Source organism: Triturus cristatus, chromosome 2_2 (genome assembly GCF_964204655.1).
Source record: "Triturus cristatus chromosome 2_2, aTriCri1.1, whole genome shotgun sequence".
NCBI classification, from domain to species: Eukaryota; Metazoa; Chordata; class Amphibia; order Caudata; family Salamandridae; genus Triturus; species Triturus cristatus.
Window position 1 is genome coordinate 30,076,180 of NC_140582.1, and position 12,123 is coordinate 30,088,302.

The window sequence follows — 12,123 nt, forward strand, 5'->3', positions numbered from 1 at the left end:
GCAGGGTCGACTGGCGGAGGTGAAGAGCCTCTAACTCCACATGGGACAGGCTGCGGACACTGGATTACCGAACTTACCAAGAACGGCAACATATAGAAGGGGGATGAGCAGGGAGATCCTGGCTTGGTTGATCAGACCGGAAAGTAGGGTGGCCCCCATCCCCAGGATTCGTGCTGTAGATGGAGGGGTACTATGCTCACCGCGGGACATAAACCACTCGTTCTGGGTGTATTACGAGACCCTCTATGGGAAACCGGGAGAGTTGCTGGGTGCGGACATATGGGACTATTTAGTAGATTTGGGATTGCAGAGCTTGGACAGTGACACTTGAGAGTCGCTGGCACTGCCAGTCAAGACTGAGGAAATTGGAGCAGCCATCATGGAGATGGCGCGGGGAAAATGCTTGGGCCTGAGGGCCTCCTGACTGAATTTTACTCTTCTTTTAAGAGCATATTGGCCCGAGGTTAGAACAGGTGTATGCGGCTGCGTTGCAGGAGAAGCGACTACCACCACCGATTAGGGAAGCTTTGGTGATTCCTGTGCCGAAGACTAAAAAAAGATATAGCAGAGGTAATGGAATTTCGGCCCCTGCCTATGCTAAATATTGATTTTAAAATTTAGAGTAAAGCCTTAGCCACTAGACTTCTGCCGCAGATGCAACGGCTGGTCCACACGGACCAGAACAGGTTTATCCCCTCCCGCTCTACATCCAATAACTTGAGGCGGTTGTATCATGTTCTGTTTCATAAGGACCCGAGTGACTATCCTGACACGGGATAATAGCGGTAGACCTGGAAAAGGCCTTTGATTCACTGAGAAGGGACTTATTATTGGCAGTCATGGGGAAAATGCAAATGGGGGATGGTTTGGCACAATGGGTCCGCCTTTTGTATGCAGATCCTGGAGCACATGTACGCACGGGTAATGTGGTTTCTACCCCATATTCTATATATAGAGGAACCCGCCAGGGGTGTCCTCTGTCACCATTGCTTTTCGCTCTCGCTATGGAGCCGTTAGCAGAACGATTTAGGCAGGAGAGTGAGGGGCTGGGGGTGGTCCTGGATGGGACTCATCATATAATATCCTTATACGCAGACGACGTATTGATTTATTTGCGGAATGGGGCTCACAGAATCCTGATAGTGTTACGGATTTTGTAGCAATTTGCTGAGCTCACAGGGCTACGACTAAATAAAAATAATAAAATCCTACGTGTTCCCATTGAATCCGGACTTCACCAGACCGCGCGACTTTCCATTAGACCTGGAATGGGCTTCGACCTCCTCCCGGTACTTGGAATACAGATTTACCATTGTCAGGGGTACCTCCTTGAGGGGAGCCGTAGGAGTGCCCCGCGAGCCTTGCGGGCAAATATGACATTCTGGAGATTTCTCAGATTGCCAGTAATGGCTAGGGTGGCGCTATCTAAAATGGTGGTGCTCCCACGACTGCTATACTTCTTCGCCAATTTGCCGGTAGTGATCCCAAAGAGTTGGTTTAAAACCCTGGACATGTTATTGAGGGACTTGGTGTGGGATGGTGGACGTAACAGAGTATCCCTGCAGACACTGCAGCTGCCGCTTATGGGGGGAGGTTTGGGTGCCCCGGATTTTGAAGCTTAATATTTGGCAGCACAGCTCCAGTGGCTGGCCAGGTGGCTTGCTGGGAGAGGGCTTGACATATTATCGCTGTAGGCTAGTAACGTACATAAGGCCTTGCTCCCTAGATTTCTTAACCGTCGTCAGAAGATTAAGCATATGGAGACACTGCTAACAGTGGCGGTAGCGTGCTGGGATAGATTTACAGCGAGATCCAAAGATAGACCGCTTTATGCATCGAGTATTCCCGTGCGGGACTCCCCCAGGTAGGGATGGAGCCCCCTCTGATACAACGGCAGCTGGCGGGCTGGGAGAAGGCGGGAGTGTTTATGGTTGGGGATTGCCATAGGAATAGGGTGCTGCTCCCATTAGAAGACTTCTTGGAGTATCATGACTTGCCACAGGGCCAGTTCTTGAATTACCATAAGATACGGGGGTGCTGGCTGAGCTGTGGGGAGAAGACGTGACGGAACCTGTCACTCATGCGGTCTTACAGGCCATGGTAACGTTGGGAACGACGGGACACCTAGTAAAATGGCTTTACTTGACAATAATGGAGATGACCCCTGCCTCTACCTCGAGTGCAGGAGAGATGGGCGGGTACCCAGACTAGGCAACTGACCGAGAAGGAGTGGAAGAAGGTCCTGGGAAGCCCAAATAAGGGGTCTGGAAATGCAGCATTTAAGCTCTTGCAATTTAATGTTCTTCATAGAACATACCTTACCCCGCACAGGCTGAATGTAGTGTATAATAGAGATGACCAGGCTTGTGCTAGATGCTCATTGCTCGAAGCCAACTTTGATCACATGGTATGGTCATGTCCTGGGCTTCAGGATTACTAAACCAGGATAGTAGATACAGTCAACAGGGTTTTGGGGCGGAACTTGGTGCGCTCCCAGGAGGTATGCCTTCTGGGCTTATTCCCGAGACCCAAACCCTGGAAAATGGGGCATAGGTTTATAGATCTGGCTTTCCTCTTGGCTAAGAGACGAATAGCACTTAAGTGGAAGACAAAACCGAGACCTTCGGTAGTAGATTGGGAAAACGATGTTTCGTGTTGGGCCAGAGCAGAAGAGAGCCTTGCTCAGGGAGGACAAGATTACAAAGAGGCGCAAACCTTTGGCAGAGCCGTGGGCGGACATATTGAGAGCATGGGACACACGTAATACTCCTGATCCAGAATCACGTAGGAGCACGTCTGACATTTTGATGCTCCGGGGGGGGTACCCAACCCCTGATCGAAAGATGATTATTGTAGTTTTGATGTGCGATCCGGAGCACTGGGATAGTGGTGGATTAACCCCCCTATCTTAGGCCAACATTGAGATGTCTCCCTGGAAGTGTTCGTTGCTGGTCACTGCCCTTGTTTGTTCCGGGCTCTCTGGGTGCTCCCTGCTTCTTCCCCCCTCCCTTTGGTGCCCCCTAATCACATAATAGCGCCAATCATATTGTCTTGGATAATGGTATTGACTGTGAACCCCTGGTAGTTTTACAGTTGTTAACTGTGCAATAAGTTTAAAGATGCACTGAGTTAGTTGTTTTCCTTTTTCCCTTGTGTTCCCTTATCCCTATTCCTTTTTTTTTTTTTTGTTTGTTCCGGAATTGGTGTATGGCACTCATGTATGCATTCAAAATACATGTAGCTCAGGGAAAGCTAGTGTTGCTAACAGATCCAGCCACTCCCTCCCACGCACTTTACCATGGCGATAATGTAATCTCTCCTGAACCTAGCATAGAGACAATGAACATATTGGGGAAATAATTGTAGTCTCAATGACATAGAGGAACCATATGTTGATGCAGCGATATGTAAATAATGTATCGATGAGAGAATTGTTAGGATATGATTTAAAGATGATGATCTTGCTATGGATATGGAACTGTATTGCACATGCTAATGCTATATTTTACAAATGCCAATAAAAAAGATATAACATTTTTTTTAAAAATATGTCTGACCTGCCTTCAGCCCTGAAAAGGTGCCAGTCGAGAAGTACCAGGTGCCCAACCATTGAATTAGTTCATGAGATAATTGCCATGATTTGTTTATGCAAACCCAAGCAGTAGGGGCACCTTTCAAAGCTGCTGGCTTTCTAGGCTTGAGGCTTAGAGCAGCACAGTGTCTGCCTTCCCTTTTTGCCCTAGAAGCTTTCCATCTCTGATGTCCTGCTACTGTTGGTTGCTCCTAAGTACTAGAGCACTGCTTGGAGGAGAGCCAGTATCAGGCATAGATGACCAGAGTGGCAGGCCTCACTGGCTGTGCTCATGAATGCACTGCAGTTCTCCAAGGTTGTTTTTCTCTCGCTGTGGACTATCCTGTTCTGTGTCCATGCTGGACTCCACAACCAGGGTCCCCCGTAAGTACCTCTGCAGGCAGACCTTTTTGTCAAGCTTTTCTCTCCCACCAGGTGAAGAGCGCCAAGCAGTGTGGCCTAGCCCTTGGATTTACTGTTGGTTGATTATGGTTTCACGGGGAGGAGCTTGCCCTTTACCTTTTCCCAAGCATCTTCTTGTAGTGACCACTTCACCAGACGCTGCCCCACATGTGAGAGGGCAGCCAGGCCTGTTCGTGTTTGCAACAGGGAGATGACCAAGGACTGCCAGGCACTGTTTAGACGGCTCCACCATTAATTATCCTGGTGCGGGTTATAGTTATCTTGGGACATGACTTACAGTTACTAGAGATAACTATACCTGGTGAATTTCAGTGTTTTTGTTGTCTAAAACACAACGTTGCCACTGAAATTTTCACTTAACTTTATCGTCACTTTTTATTTAACCTTTGTTTTTACAGGGAATTTTTAAAGATTATTTTAATTATATTTTGTTCCCATACATAAGCCCTGATGGCATACAGCCTTTGGCAGTTGGTCTCTGGCCAGGCCCTGCGTCCAATCCCTCACGGAACTTCCATCCCCCCCCCCACCCCCCCCCGCCACACTGTGCAAGGCTGAAGGCCGTGCCTGGCGTGGGGTTGGCTAGGTCACAAACCGATAAATCTTGTGAGCAGAGTTCCATCGGTGGGCAATACTTCAAATTCAGATGGTAATGACACTATTGTTATTAATTTTAAAGATAGTGACAAATGACGTCCTGTCTAAGTTAAGTTTTATTTGCCTTGCGTCAACTGCTATTGAGGCTCTCCCACTGGGCTTTTTCTATAGAACCCAGGGGCGTTTTACCACTCTCTTACCGCATGGGTCTACTCTGCCAGCCTTTAATAGATTTACTCCGCTTACACAACTGGACCTACAAGACTGACTTCCTGAAGCAGCTACTCCCTCTGGTTCAAGTGATCTATTAGCTGAGCATGTGCAACCTGGGATTGATATTGAATCTAGGCCATATGTGCCTGCTAGGTGATGTCCTACTCACTCTAGGGCTACTGAAAGCCATAGCATGCAACCATTATCAATAGCCTCTTGAAATATTACTGGTATAGCCATCAAATGGGATAGGTTGGATCGGCTTAAGTTCATTGAATGCCATGCTGTTATATGCTTACAAGAGACATGGCTTATTGACTCTATTTATGTGGATGGGTATGCTACCTACCACACACCAGCAGTTGCTAGCAATATTGGCATGGCCAAGGGTGGTTTGACCACATTTGTTTCTTTCCTTCCCCTTGAAGGTGTAATGGACAAAGTGTGATTCAGTATATTACCAGATGATCTTGTTCCAGTGTTCTGCAACAAGACTGCTACTGATCATTCTAAATAATAATGTTTTTAACCATTCCAAGGTTGACCTAGCATGCTCTTTACTCGAGGACATTGAGAAATGCACCAGTAATATTCACGGTGGCTGTGTTCAGATACTGTTGGAGGATTTAAACTTAAAGTTTGTCAGTTCTCTCAGTAGTTCATTTGTGGGCCAGAGGATGAGGCTGGGGTTCCTTTTACCCATTTTTTGCATTGTCCTCTCGGTGATGAACTCAAGCTGTTGGTTAAATTCAACCTCAATTTCTCCTTTAATGCTCTAAATTTGACACCAAATACTGCACCCACTTTTGTGGGGTGATGTACTTCAAGCCATATTGATGTTGTTCTTTTTTCTAAATCACTAAGAGTGGGTTTTGCATTACAGTATTGCTGATTCCCTCCTTAGTGACCACAGGCTTTTGTCTCTCTCTCTCTCTCTCTCTCTCTCTATCTCTACACAGCTCACTGATCTCTAGAATCTCTGTAGTGGTTTATCCTTTGCTCTTACTATCCTCTAGGAAACGTGGGGTAATAAAAGTATGGTCCCAAGTCGACTAACCCTCTTTCTTAGCGCAATTAGTGGTTTCCACATACCCTGATTTCTTTGGTCTATATATCAGACGATTACCCACTTTGGTGGGTTCCTGCGCTCCTCAATAGCTTTGACAAGATCTGCAGATCAGCATTTGACCTCCTTTTGGTTCCATTCAATAGGGAACGTGAGCCACCTGTAAAGTGGTTTGATGCTAATTGCACACAGGCACATGACCAGTTACTCGCTGCACTGAGAGAAACTCTTAGAAAACAGGATGCGGTGCAGAGATGAAGAACTCTGCATCGAGACGCCCTTAAAATCAGAAAGAACACTATCGGAGAGGTTGCTTTTTCATCACTGGTTCAGGCAAGTGAACTTGGGGACTGCAAGGCCTTTTGGGCGACAGTAAATCGTAGTTTCTTTGAGGCCAAAAAAAGATCCTGATATTGATACTGTTATTCCATGTGACATCTGGGTTGCCCATTTTGCCAAGCTTTATGCTGACCCTTGCTTAGGGAACCCAGATATCCACGATCATATCCCTTTAGTTTCTCTCCAGCCGCCTGCCGGCATTCCAACTGTGTTCCAGCATCCCACTAAGTTCTCTGTGGGCCCAGCTATTGAATTGGGAGAAGTTATGCCGGCTGTGGCTAGTTGTCTGGTTAAGTTACCAAAAGGGGTAAACCCAAAATGTGTCACTGGGACCTGGGTATGAGACTGTACAATACAAGATTGGTCCCAGTAGAAATTTATTCAACATCAACACGACGTAAAGAAATGAAGAACATAATACTAAACCACGCTATATATTTGGATATCCAATGATATTTAATCACACTGAACACTACCCGTATACATGAGTATATCAAAACAATACCAGACATAAGTGCTCCAAGCAATGAAAAGGTGGGTGGGGGGGGGGGTGTATGGTGATTCGAGTGAGGATAAGAAGGTATACAGAAAGGCTATTGTGCAAATCATATAATTATTGACATGAAAAAGACACAACGGCTCAACCTTGAGCCACATGAATCAAAGCAATATCCATAAAATGCGTAGCCATGCTTAGAGATACTATCACAGTGAAGGATCGCTGTTGATTAAGCTGGCGAACAGTGAAAGTGTTGACGTTTCGACCCCAAATGAAATGTAGGTTTCTTAATTCCTTACCGGGGGTCCTCAGGACTGATGTGAAAGGGAAGAGGGGCACCATAAATCATCCCAGACAGTCAAGAGATCGCTGGCTCCAGAGAATAGGGAGCGGAAAAAACGGCACTTCGGCAGGGTGATTACCTTGCTTGGATGGAGACGCCCTTTCGGAGCAATGTGTCGGAGGGTCAGGTCTCTGAGCAGAAGAACCAATAGCCACAGGAGTGAAGAGTATGTCTTTCCTCTCCCTTGAGATACAGTCACCTCCTGCTAAATATGATACACCGAAGGATAGAGTAGTACCCCCAGGGAGCGAAGAGACGAGGTAGGACCACCAAGGGACATCCAGGCCAATCCAATGGGAAGGCGGGGCAAATCTGTAGGTAGTGTTAGCCTGTAGCAATAGACAACAATAGAGTGACCTGTTACAAGAAAACACAGCGTATAGTCAAAAGGTTAGAACAATACTATCATGGACATGGGTTGTATACCTTCACATACTCACTATGGCAATTACTGGTAGTCTTCAGATAAGAGAGCTCTTCATCAATGCAAATGGGTAAAAATAATAAAAACATTTTAAAAAGTAGTGAATACTCTAGACTGGGCGTGAGTGGCTTGCAACCAGGCTGTTCAAAAGACATACGTCTGCCAACTTGCAAAGTTCCAATATGAGGCACTAAGGTCCCGTAGCTGACTCCTCTGAACCACACACTCACACAACTTTGCCGGTTCATCCAGAGAGGGCAAGAGTATTCACACGCTCTATTGCAGCATAGAGCGTTCGACAAACCCAGAAGGAGCGAGATGAATCCAAGCAGCAACAATGTAACCGCTGCACACGTGGCTCATCAGCAGCAGAGCCCAAAAACCAAATCCGAAACAGCGCAAGCTCGTGGTAGACTTCAAGTGTCCTCCTTGTCCGTGAAGGTGTGTATTCACTGAGCGTCCTCACGCTCTGATGGCGGCGAAAGAAAAATATAAAAACAGCACGTCCTTGAACTCTAATGGCGGCAAGAGAAAAATCAGCTACAGCGCGTCCTCGCGTTTCAAGGTGGGAAAGAGGGGGAGGGAGACCAGCGCTTCCTCGCGCTCAAGAGCAGGAATGCAGAATACCAAGGAGAGTTCTCTTAGTTGAATTTCACAGGAAAAGTCAGAACGCTGACTAGCGCTGTGGAGGTAGTCTGAGGAGGGATTCCAACAAGGAAAGGGTGTGGTCCTAACAGGAACGAAAGCCAAGCACTTCTGACCGGGCGCTGACAGCTTATAAGCTATCACAGTCAGCTGACTTTTGACATTACACCAGTGCAGTATGGGAAAGCACACAAGCCAGCACCCATTCTATTGCTTTATGGGAGTGGTAGTTTTGCTATCCTGAAACAGGGTACAGGAAACCTGGCGGCTAACACAATGAATATGGACAGAGCGGACTGACCGTGTATTCCATAAACTTTTAAGATGCTCTACGTGTTTCTGTAATTTCAAGTTCCAGCCAATCTGTGGCTTTGTACAGACTAGTCTGGGAGGGACAAGCGAGATAATCACCCTGCCAAAGTGCCGTTTTTTCCGCTCTCTATTCTCTGGAGCCTGCGCGCCCAACGATCTCTTGACTAATCTCTGGTCTGGGATGACTTATGGTGTCCCCTCTTCCCTTTCACATCAGTCTCCGTAAGGAATAAAGAAACTTACATTTCATTTGGGGTTTAAACGTCAACACTTTCACTGTTCGCCTGCTTAATCAACAGCGATCCTTCACTGTGATAGTATCTCTAAGCATGGCTACACATTTTATGGATATTGCTTTGATTCATGTGGCTCAAGGTTGAGCCGCTGTGTCTTTTTCATGTCAATAATTATGATTTGCACAATAGCCTTTCTGTATACCCTCTTATCCTCACTCAAATCACCATACCCCCCCCTCCCCTTTTTTCGTTGCTTGGCGCACTTATGTCTGGTATTGTTTTGATATAATCATGTATACGGGTAGTGTTCAGTGTGATTAAATAACATTGGACCTCCGAATAAATAACGTGGATTAGTATTGTGTTCTTCATTTCTTTATGTTGTGTTGATGTTGAATAACTTTCTACTGGGACAAATCTTATATTGTATTGTTGGGCGTGCTGCTGGTTCAGATGGGCTTCCCACTGATATGTTTAAAGCTAACGTCCCACTGTGGGCCCTTTTATTGGAAAATGTCCTGAATGCTGCCTTAGTTGCTCCCTCCCAGCCCCCCCCCCCCCCCCCCAAGAACTGGTTCCATGCGACCATTGTTCCTATTTTAAAAAAGGGTTCAAAAAATGACCCCCACTCTCATCACCCCCATCTCACTGATTAATTCCACTGCAATGATTATGGGACAAATTCTGTTGGTCCGTTCGCAGCTATGGGCCGAGGAGGGTAACATACTCTCGGATCTCCAATTCGGTTTCCGCTCTTGTCTAGGCACATTCCAGTAGTCTGTAAATCTGTATCTGTTAATTGCCAAATACACTGTGGCCAAGTGTGGAAAGTTGTATTTGGCTTTTATGGATTTGAGTTCTGCCTTCGACTTGGGCAATAGGTCTAAATTGTGGGGCATCATGACTGTTAAATGGGTTGATCTTTACATTGTTAATTTCCTTAGAGATCTGCACAATGATGTTACTGCCAATGTAAAATACAGCGCAGGGGGGAAACTACACCAGCTTTCAGACTGGCAAGAGTTGGATGCCGGGGCTGTATCTTGTCTCCTTTTCCCTTTTCCATTTATATAAACAGCTTGGAGGATAAACTTGTAAACCTCAGGGCAGATTGTCCTCTTTTAGGTGTCTGTAGTATTCCCACTTTAATTTACACAGACAACACTGTTGTAATTGCCAGGACTGCAAATATCTTACAACAATTGCTGGACTGTTTCTGTGAATATATGGCCAGTCTAGATCTTATGGCAAACCAAAACTAGACTCACATATTGAATTTTGGGGGAAAGAAAAAGGATAAGGTTTATTTTGTACTGAACAGCAAGAAAGTTGACTGTGTTCCTACTTTTTCCTATCTTGGCATTCCATTTGATAAAAGTCTCTCATGGGGACCCTTGAAGACCATTAGAGCTGTTGCCTTCTCCAAATCAATGGAGGCCATTCTCAATTTTGCCCATAAAGGAACTCTCTAAGGTCTACAAAGCCAAATGCTATGGCCTCAGGGGTGTGGGACTTCGAAGATCAGGGGGGTCTTGAAAAAATTGAGTGGCTTTATTAAGAGATTGCTAACTGTCCCCCAAAGCACTAGCTCCTTCGTCTGCCACACTGAGGCGGGATTGGTTATATAAGCGATCTCGTCAAAATTCAACCCCTCCTTCTGTGGCTCAGAATCTAGACCAAAAGCCAGTCTTCCTTTAACAGGGCTGTGCTTACAGACTGCTTAAAACTCGACCACTGTTTGAATATTCCCTGGCTGAAGTATATTCAGAATACTTGTCGTAGTATGGGACGGAAGGACTTGTTTACCTCTCATAGCAACGCACTAGCCAGCTCTATTAGGACTCTGAAGAATGTGTTTTTAGAGGGATGCTTGGAGGATAGCATGCGGAGTACTGTAGATAAACTAACGGTCCAGACCTATATGGGGATTTGTCCGATTGTTAGTCCTGCACCATACTTAGTATGGGTGGGAAATATGCATCATAAATTCTTATTGTCTAGACTTGGGCTATGAACCGTATTTTATTTTATTTTTTTACTTTCCTTGTGACGACCAATCACCCCAAACTACCCTACATTTTATGATCTGTAAATTTTATTCGTTGCTGTGGAAATTCTTGCTGCCCATCTTCAGGGCGGCCAATATTCGTTATTGCAGAGCTGCTTTCATCTACCTGCTAACCTTGCCCACGATCAAGATCGGCTTTTCTGCTGCCATATATATTGAACGCGCCATTAAGCAGAGGGCTACTGTTTTTATGTGATGTTTTATGAATTTTAGGTGAATATTTAATGTTTTTTTTGTATATTGATTGTGCTTTTTATCTCTGTATAGATTGTTTTCTATACATTATTTAACTCGTACAACCCAGGTGACATAGCGGACCCCGAACGAGTCCACTCCTAAGGACTTTTTTCAAGGTTTTTGTTCCTCTGGCTTTTGTATGAGCACCGTGGTAGCTTTTCTGACAACTGATGTTGTATGACTGTTTTACGTATTGTCATGAGCTGAGATTTGTATTTATAATGTTTTTAAGTATATATTTTGCTTTGCACTGTGCACTTTTATGGCTCATTGAGCCGAAATAAAGTTGATTGATTGATTCCTCCACTTTATAACCCTCATTGTTATAAGAAACATTTCATGTACATTGATTTACACATTTGTATGATTTATTGTGTGTCGTGTTATGTAAAGCGCTCTTCCACCCTACACTGGGATGAGTAGCACTGCAAAAAAAACAAATTAAAAAATAAATGAGTGGGTGCCATTTAAATCATAATTTTTGTAATTACTCATACGCACAGATAAATCTTGCTTTCTAGCATTGCAAACACATCTTACATAGCGGGGTTGAACAAAGTCAAAAACCTGCCTCTAAGTAAGTCATAGTTTCTCTAAAGTACTTGAGAAATGATGAGCTGTGTGCTTTGTTGCCTTCCATTTTTTCTAAGATCTAGGTGTCTGTCAGCCAGTATGATGCTTGAGCAGGAGAAGGGCTGATGGCCCTTTAAATCAGGCCTTTGTTTGTGTCCGTCCCCGTCTGCACGTTGCTGGGCCATGCAGAGCACAGACAACGTGCAAGGGATGCTTAATTGTGTCCTGATGTCATCCTGCTGAATCATACTGTTATGACCATGTGCCAGCCCTATGTTGAGGGCTGCCTGTGTGTACCTGCCTCCTCCTTTGTTGTAGGGTGTGTATTTGCACCCTTTTTGTTGTTTGTTATATGCAAATTAAAAACCAAAATAAAGATTTTTTTTTTACAAATTTAGCATATTATCCCAGGTCGGTCGGATCCCAGATATCTGGCCCAGAAGTACTGCCAGAACAGGGATCCAGCGTGCACCCCCATTCCCTCCCCCCCCCCGCCCCCCAAAAAAACCCTCTTTCCAGCACTGTTTGTTTCTACAGGCTCTCTCAACAGGCTGTTTGGAAGCACTGCTGTGTGGGC

At 45.3% G+C, this 12,123-nt stretch overlaps 1 protein-coding gene and 1 long non-coding RNA gene across 2 annotated transcripts in view; one reads left to right on the forward strand and one right to left on the reverse strand.

Moving 5' to 3' along the window:
• CCNI (cyclin I) overlaps positions 1 to 12,123 on the forward strand; it is a 359,299-nt gene that overhangs the window by 87,914 nt on the left and 259,262 nt on the right. The window lies entirely within an intron of this gene.
• Positions 6,761 to 8,251, reverse strand: LOC146861788 (uncharacterized). Its single transcript, XR_014978050.1, has 2 exons — positions 7,492 to 8,251; positions 6,761 to 7,380 (listed from the first exon to the last, which is right to left on the reverse strand). It is a non-coding gene; the product is annotated as an uncharacterized LOC146861788 (long non-coding RNA).